The sequence below is a fragment of the Mesoplodon bidens genome (genome assembly GCF_964165515.1).
Source record: "Mesoplodon bidens genome assembly, chromosome: 11".
In the NCBI taxonomy this organism is placed as follows: Eukaryota; Metazoa; Chordata; class Mammalia; order Artiodactyla; family Ziphiidae; genus Mesoplodon; species Mesoplodon bidens.
Window position 1 is genome coordinate 39,742,745 of NC_138167.1, and position 9,344 is coordinate 39,752,088.

The following is a 9,344-nucleotide window of genomic DNA, read 5'->3' on the forward strand; positions in this document are numbered from 1 at the left end:
TTAGAATGCTTCTAAATGCCTCACCATTTAGAGAAAATTCCATATTATCTCCCCAAAAGATGTGGAACCATCCTTCAGTCACCATGGCCTCATCAATTGGAACATAATAGTCCAAGAGTGACATTTCTAAATCACTCATCTAAATAATACTAGATGCAAATTATTTTTTAAAACTAGTAAAATTCTGATTCACAGCCTGTCTTGTGTGGCATGGAGCTCACACCTGTAGAATTTTTTCTTTTTTGCAGTATCAGCTTCGTCCACAAATACTTGAAAACCAATACACATAAGACTTCAAGTAAGATCAGTTTACAGTTCAGTGAATACTAAATTCTTACAAGACCAAGAAACATTACTTCCAAATGGGCAAAAGTTTTGCAGACATACTAAAAATTACACAGGGCATTGTGCTTTACCTGCAAGAATAGTGCTGCTCTTAAGATAAATATTTACATTCTGATATTGGTTTTGTTTTCTAAAAACATGGGGAAGTGATTATATAAATAAAAGGTACATTCAAAGGTACTTTCCCTAATAAAAAAGTACGAGATTCTTGAAAAGTCACTGAAAATTTTTATATCCAGAAAAAATATGGTTTTTTTTCCCCTTATACACATCAAGACTTCCTAAAACTCAAGATCTCTCTTTTGTCCAGAGAATCCTACTAGACAAGTCCAGTGGCTCCAGCAGTCACATAGAAGATGCCTGCTCATCATTCGTCTGAGCAAATTTCATCTCATGTATTGTCTCCATCACTGGAATGTCACCTCCCTGACAGCAAAGGCTCTTTTTGCCTCCATGCCTCTAGACTAGTCCTCAGAGGAGTGCCTGGTATATAGGAGGTATGCTTGGCACATGGAAAACTCAATGCTCACTGAATTGCTGCATTCTGAAGAGAGAGATTTTCCAAAAATAACTAGTAAGTAAATAGTGATTATACTCTGAAGTTTATGCCTCATACTATGTTATATTTAGTTTTCATAGCCACCATTTCCTTTCTCATTTTTTAATTGAATAGACAGCTTCCCCCATAATGAAAGAACTAAAAAAAAAAAAACCTACATTAACAAATTGCCCATTTGTTCTTTTCCTACAACAATGCCCAACTCAGGAGCTACTTCAATTTCTATTGCCCATTTGTTCTTTTCCTACAACAATGCCCAACTCAGAAGCTACTTCAGTTTCTTCTTCCTCAATTTTTTCTTCCTGTATCTGGTCAGAAAAAAAGAACTTTCTCATTGTGTGTTTTCTCATAGTACTTAATAATGCTGTGCTTCTATTATACCATTTGCCACAGTATAATTACTTGGTAATGTGTTTTTTTCACATATTCCAGAAAAGAAAGCATTTTAAAAAAAGATTTCCTTTTTCAAGAAATCCCCAGCACCTTGTAGTTGATCAAAACCATATTCTGAGATATTACTGAAATTCAAAATAATATTCTTACATAATGTCTTTTAACAAGTCACAATAATTAAAAAATAGATAGTAATTTGGAATTACCAAGTAGTTACCAGTCTTGGTTAAATTCCTCTTACAGTTTTACTTTGGAAAAACAAAAACTGATGGTTTGTTTTAACCTGTTGTATTATCTATTCTTACTATGTAACTTTGTCAGTGTCATTCACTTTTCACTGGTTGTTTTGGTCATCTTAGTGGATTACTCTTTCCATTTAATAGTTTATAGCACATTACTTTTCTGGGAGTACTCAATAAAATGCATAACTCATTTTTTTTCCTGCTTTCAAAAAATGTATTTTCCTATTAAAATTCTCAAACAAATAATTTTGCATATTCAAAACCCTGGTTAGCAGTTAATATTTTGGTTTTACTCAAGTCTTTCAGTTAATGTAAAAGTAATTATGACATTCCTTGGGACTGGACTTTGTAGGTATAAGAATTACATTTCTATCTTCTCAAATTCCATGCTCATAAGCTAAGCTATCTAACATAATAATACATAGCACAAAAAAATATATAGGGGTTTTTAAGATGTCAAAACCCCTACATGCCATCAACACCTGCTCTTTGCTAGATGTTTCACTATTTCTGTTTACCCCAACGAACTCTTATATCTAGTTTGTTTTCATGCTCTCCATTACCAGTCATTTCTTTTGGTTCATTTGTATTTAGATCTTCAACTATTGATTGGAGAGCTACTACTGTAGATGTAAACCTGAACAGAATGATTTCTACTTTCAAATAGCTCATATGTGAAAATAATTATAATACTATTTAATCCAAACCATAAAAATATAGTTTACCCCTGAACAATGTTGGGTTCAGGGGGACTGACACCCTGTGCAATCAGAGAATCAGCATGCGCTTTCTCCATTTCAGTGGCCAGGTGTCCATGGATTCAACCAACTGCTGGTCGTGTAGTACTGTAGCATTTGCTATTGAAAAAAATCCGCATATAAGTGGAACTGCACAGTTCAAACCTGTGTTATTCAAGAGTCTAATGTATTTCTCTGTCTGCAGGGTTCAGAGATCTGTCACAAGCATCTATTGAATGTTAAATGTGTTCTCCAGATAGATGTGTTAGCTTGCAAAGGGATGGTCATTTTCCTTAAAAGAGATCGAAAATTATGCAAGTCAGAGTAGTTGTAGATCTTGTAGGGGAGGAAACTTTTCCCTTCTTCCCTTCTAGGTTCTTTGGCTGTTCTAATAATTAAATTAACATAAGGCAGACTAATAGGAGAAAAGCTAATTTAATTTCACATGTACGGGATCCCATAAAAATATGACTCAAAGAAGTGAACAAAACAGGCAGCTTTTATACCATTAGGCAAGGAAACATTACATCTGTGAAGAACTGACAAGACAAAGGGGTTCAGGCTTGGGGTGGCAAACTGGTGAAGAAGTAACAAGGTTTATTTATACAGCCTTCTTGGTCCCAAATTCTCTGTCTCTGGTGATAAGGATGCCTTCTACCCTTCTGGTAGAGGGAGGGTAAATTTCATATGGGGGATTTATTTTCTGCCTTCAGGGGGGCAAAGGAAGTCACAGTGTCACTCTTATATCAGTTATTTAAGTAACTTTATTTCAAAAAATTAATATACTCAAGTAGCATATTTGGGGGTGGCATATTCTGCTCCCCTTCAATATCAAGAGATCTTTCATAAATGCAAATCTGATCATGGTGTATCTCTGAAAAAAATTCATCAATGGCTTCCTTTTTCCATTAATTAACCCCCTTGGCTTGCTTAATAAACCCTTAACCATCTGACTTGATAGTTCACCAGTCCTGTTTCTAATAGTTTCCTGCACTGTGCCACCTTTCAAATGATGAAAATTTTATACTTTGGTCATACAAAACTGTTTACATAACGACTAGACTCTTATAATTTTGTATTTGCATAAGCTGTTTCCTGTGCCAAATCCCCTTTCTGATTTTGTCTACCTTTGCTTTCCAACCCATCCAACTTGTCAGAGTAGAGTTTGGGAACCCTATCCTCTGTGCTCCCAATTGCATATATATATGTGTGTGTGTGTGTGTGTGTGTGTGTGTGTGTGTGTACATATATATACACAAATATGTATAAAATAATCATTTCTTCCCTGTCTTACTTCTTAATGACCAAACATCTTATTCATCTCTGTGTCTCTAATAAGAAGTGTATGTTATAAAGGTTCAAGGAGTGATTAAGTAGACAAATTTATATATCAGTGTGTCAAAATGTTTATATACATATAACATGTGATATATAGATAAAATATATAGTATTTGGATTTCAGAAAATATCTGAATATTAAACTGGAGTTTTCAAAATTTCCTGGGATATTAAATGTGATACAGCAATAGTATTTTCAACACTTCCTCCTTCTGTCCATGTCTGGTGTCTATTCATTTGTTTTCCTATTATTAGCAGGATAAGATTAAAGATTTACTTTTACTTTTTGTCATTTTCTCTATATGATTTTCTATCCATGTCACCACACTGTGTCAGCTCTATGATTAGTGTTTTATTAGCAATGTCCCTTGAAAATAATTGTTGTCATTGGCCCCAAAGGTACACACTGAAATTAGACCACATCAATAGATTCTAGAACATAGACAGCTTTAGAATTAGGCTCTGCCTATTTATCTTTAACAGATTGAAAATTAATTGAGAATAAAAGGGAAAAATCAGTTTTCTCCTCTATGTCCTACAGGAGATATTGGGAATCTAAATGTTAATTCTGCCTTTGTGTTAACAAGGAACCCTCTACTTCCTTTGATTGTATCTTTTTCACACAAAAAGTAATTTGTTTTTTCTTGATTTACACCAACTTTAAAGTATGTTTGCCTCTGGTAACTTGTAAATTAAAGAGCTTTTATTGTATTCTGGTATCATCACTTACTCAATGTGTCTCTTGTTTGAACATTTAAATTTTAGTTAGATTTTATATATTCTCAGTTACATTCAGTGTAATAGTTTTGCCATAACACCAGTTGAAAAAAAGTTAGAAAATGCCTAACCATATGGTTCCTTGATGCACAACATTTAATACAAAACTCAAAGTAAACATTTCAAAAGTATTTTTGGAATCATTACCAAATGTTGATGCTACAATAATAAAGGCTATATGGCAACACTCCAAATGTTAAGCATTCTTAAATTGAGGAGCATTTTCATAATAACGGGGGAAAAAAAGCTTGTAGAAAGGGAACACACTTAGGCACTAGATTTCACTGAGTCAGCTAAAATCAGGTGAGACCACTTTAAATTAAAGATGTCATGTCCTTAAGCCTCAAGGTCATAAAATATGATTTTAGAAATAGTAATATGAATATCTTTTAATTATCAATCTTCATTGAAACTATTTTAGTTGTGACAGAAAGGTTTTATTCTTGAACTTATGTTTGTACTAGATTATACATTGTATCAATGGTTCCTAGTTACCTAAATTTTACCTGTAATTTTTTTTTTTTTTTTTTTGCAGTACGCGGGCCTCTCACTGCTGTGGCCTCTCCCGCTACGGAGCACAGGCTCCGGACGTGCAGGCCCAGTGGCCATGGCTCACGGGCCCAGCCGCTCTGCGGCACGTGGGATCCTCCCGGACCGGGGCACCAACCCACGTCCCCCGCATCGGCAGGCGGACCCCCAACCACTGTGCCACCAGGGAAGCCCATTACCTGTAATTTTAATTGGTAAGTTAATTTTCTTCTTTAGTGTTTGAATTATGTTAAATAGCTAATACACTGTACATAGAAAGCATACCACCAAAAGTAATGTACCTTAAATTGTATAGGCAGAATCACATGGAATTTTCTCAACTTTGATTATATCCAGAGATCTCCAAGATGTATGCAGTTTTGCACATTTTTTGGCCAGCTTTTTTGAGTTATAATTTATATACAATAAAATCTAATAATTGTAACAGTACAATTACAGGAATTTTGACAAATATATAGTCATAAAACCTCTATTGCAATCATGTTGTAGAATACTTTGTAGACACTTTTATCACCCTAAAATGTTCCTTAAAGTGCATTTGCAACAAATTCTCTCCCTGCCACTCCATCCTTTGACAACCATTGATCTATTTTGTCATTACAGTTTTCCTTTTCTAGGATTTCATGTAAATAGAATTTAAAATATATATAATATAGTCTTTTATGTTTGGTTTCTTCCACTTGGCATATTGCTTTTGAGATTCATTTATATTGCACATATCAATAGTTCTTTTTTATGGCTGAGTAGTATTTCATTATATGAATATAACACAATTTTTCTATGTATTAACTAGCTGATAGAAATCTGAACGTGTTTCCATTTTATGGCTTTTTTGAATAAAGCTGATATGAACATTTCAGTAAAACGATTGCTTTAAACATATGCTTCCATTTCTCTTGGGTAAACAGGCAGAGTTGGATTGCCAAATCATATGGTAAGTGTATGTTTAACTTTATATGTACAGCTAAATTGTTTCCAAAGTGGCTGTACCATTTTGTATTTTCACTAGAATATATGAATATTCTAATTGCTCCATATCTTCACCAATACTTCCCAAATTTATTATAAATCCAATATAATCTTAATCAAAATCTGAAAAGACTTTTTTTTAAGAATTGAAAGCTTATTCTAAAATTTATATGAAAATGTAAAGAATTAGAACAGCTAAAACAAATTTGAAAACATATAAATAAGATTCGGGGGACATAAACTACATGATTTCAAGAATTATGGAGCTTTAGTAAGGCATTTTGGTATTAATGTAAAGGTAGACTAATAAATCAGTAGAACTGTATAGGAAATAAAGAAATAGACCCACAAATATATGGTCACCTGATTTTTGGCAAATGTTACAAGCCAATGCAATGGAAGAAAAATAAACTTTTCAACACATGCTTCTGGAACTTATAGGTTGTCATAGGCAAAAACAAGTGAATCTCAGTCCTGATATCATACCGTGTAAAAAAAAACATTACTCACAAGGTATTATAGACCTAAATATAAGAGGTAAAACTCTAAAATCTTGAATAAAACAGGAGAAAATCATTAAGGACCTTGGCTAAGGTAAAGATTTCTTAAGTATGACTGCAAAAGCAAAAACTATATTTAAAAAAATCAATATTAGATTTCATTAAATTCTATAAAAAGTAAAAATTCAGTCCACCAACTGGGAGAAAATATTTGTAAAACATATATCTGATGAAGAAGGTGTATAAGGAATATACAAATAACCCTTGACACTCAGTGAAGATAAATGACTAAGTTTTAAAATGAGTAAAGTATTTAAATATACATGCCACCAGAGAAGATACATATTTGGCAAAGAAGCACATTAACATAAATTCAACATTATTGATTTTCAGGGAAATGAACATTAAAATCACAAAGAGATAGTACACAGTCAATAGAATGGGTAAAATTAAAGCCTGACCATACCAAGAGCTGGTGAGGATTTGGAGCAACTGGAAATTCTCATACACTGCTGGCAGGAATGAAAAATAGAACACCACTTTGGAAAAACAATAGTTTGGTAGTTTCTTAGATAGTTAAGCATACACCTACTCTATGACTCAGCCATATCACTCAAGGAATTTACCCAAGAGAAATGAAAGCAATAATTTACAAAGAGACTTGTACACAAAATTTCCTAGTGGTTTTATTTGTAATAGTCAAAAACTGTAAACAACACAGATGTCCAACAACAGGTTAGTGCATAAAAAATTGTGGTATAGTCAGACAATGAGATATTACTCGACTATAAAATAAGAATGAACTTTTGTTACAATTGAAACATCACTGACTATTCCCCAAATGATTATTCTGTATAAAAGAAGTCAGACAAAAAAGGGTCCATTCTAGGAATACATTTGTATAAAATTCTAAAAAAAACCCCACTATCGTGACAGAAAGCAAATTAGTGCCTACCTGGGAGTGGGGCTGGGGAGGGGCAGGAAGGAGGGACTTCCAATGGGTGTAAGGAAACTTTGGGGATTAACAGATATATTCATTGTTCTGATTGTGTTGATATCCAAATTTATCAAAATAGCTCTTTAAATATATGCAGTTTATTGTATGTCAATTATACCTCAATGAAAATGTAAAAACATTTTTTAATCCGTGTGTTTAGACAATTTGTCTTAACTTCTAGTTATATGAGAGAGTATATTGTAATAATATGCACTGTTTAAAACTCTCTTAAATTCAATAGAGATTCTGTAATTTCCTCCTAGGGATTTTGGTTTTTTGTTGTTTATTTGTTTTGCCTTTTTTTTCTTTGCTTTGTTTTAAAGAATGGGACACAGGTGGTTAGATTAAATGTCTCCTTTCTGTTATTCATTTTAAATTTTATAATTGGGATTAACTAATTGGGCAATGAATTTTCATGACTTTGAACTCCCTTGGATATGTGGACATGAGTTTAAACCGAATTAATAAAACACTTCAGTGCACTGGTTATTTGACTTGGTCTGCTCATTTACTTGATTTTGTACTTGGATAGAAATCTTCCAAAGAGCAAATCTGAGTCTTCTTGTACATCTAGAATTGGTGAGAACAAGAAGACAGAACACATCACCTCTCTTACCAGACGGCAGACTATTCATTTGGCATCTTGCCTGGAAAGTTGCAAACTCATTTTCCTGCACATATGGCCCATAGCAGTAAGCATTCATCTTTGCCAAGACTCATTTCTCTATGGCATTTCCAAACCATGGGTATGCTATAAACCTTTTCCATGTAATGAATTATATTTTTGTGTGTGTGTGCTTAATATTTTCAGATTGTACAATGCTTTCTCCACCATAAAAGTAACCGTGAAAATATATCAAATAGAATATCAGTAAAAATTCTACAAGTATGCTTTTCCTACTGAGGTGCATTTTATTTAGGAAATCAGGTTTGGAGATATCTAGCCTTAATGAGAGGTAGTGGTAGAATTAATAAATCTCCCAATATCCCCTGAAGCAGCTGCTCTCCTTTGAAGTAATGAGCATATGGTTTCATCATATTTTATTGATTTGGTCCCCTTCAGCTAAAGAAATATTTCAGTGGAATGCAAACAACTTTCACAACTTCTGCATATTTCTCAAGCCCTATATTCTTGGCAAAACAGAAAGCTGATGAGCATACAAATGAAAAGCCAAAGACAGTATTTAGATTTTTTTTAACCACAGATGAGACAAAAGGAAAGATGGGACCCACAAAATATCTTTATTCCTGAGATGCTTACTTAAATATTTATTAGATTTTTCAAGTGAAGCAGGATGGGCTAAAATAATTTAGTGGTATGCAGAGGACTTATAGAATCAGGAGTTGTCAGGGTTTGAGCCAGTGATGTATATACACTAAGAAGGCAGAAGGCAACCATAACTTTCTAGCAAAGTGTGACCAGAGTTGATTCAAGTAAATAGTATCAAAATTATGTAGGACTCATGGACAAAATTTTGTAAGGCTAAGGTTCGATTACATGCATACGAGTAGGAGTCCATTAGAAACTATACACAAGTCCAGAAAAGATGGAAAGAGGTTACATATAAGATGTAAAAAGAAAGAATGTTCTAATCACCTCAAGATTGGGTGGGAAGCTGCACAGTGAGTGGAAAAAGAATTAGATCAATGTCCGAGGCAACAGACAGACAGATAATATCCAAAGAAGGTGAACTGAGATGTTTAAGATTCACTAAAAAAAAAAAAAAAAAAATCTGTGTTTTAACCAGAGTCTTACCCATCACCCTATCAATGATTTCTTTTTAGGAGAGCTTATCCTTGTAGAATTATATAATTTTATGGAACACCGTTACTCTTTCAGTTAGAATTTCTTTCATTCTGCTGTCATAGGGCATGCTATGTCTTCAGAATGGACTCTGGCTCGTGTGCTTTAACAATTAGACTGTTGATTTAAAATGT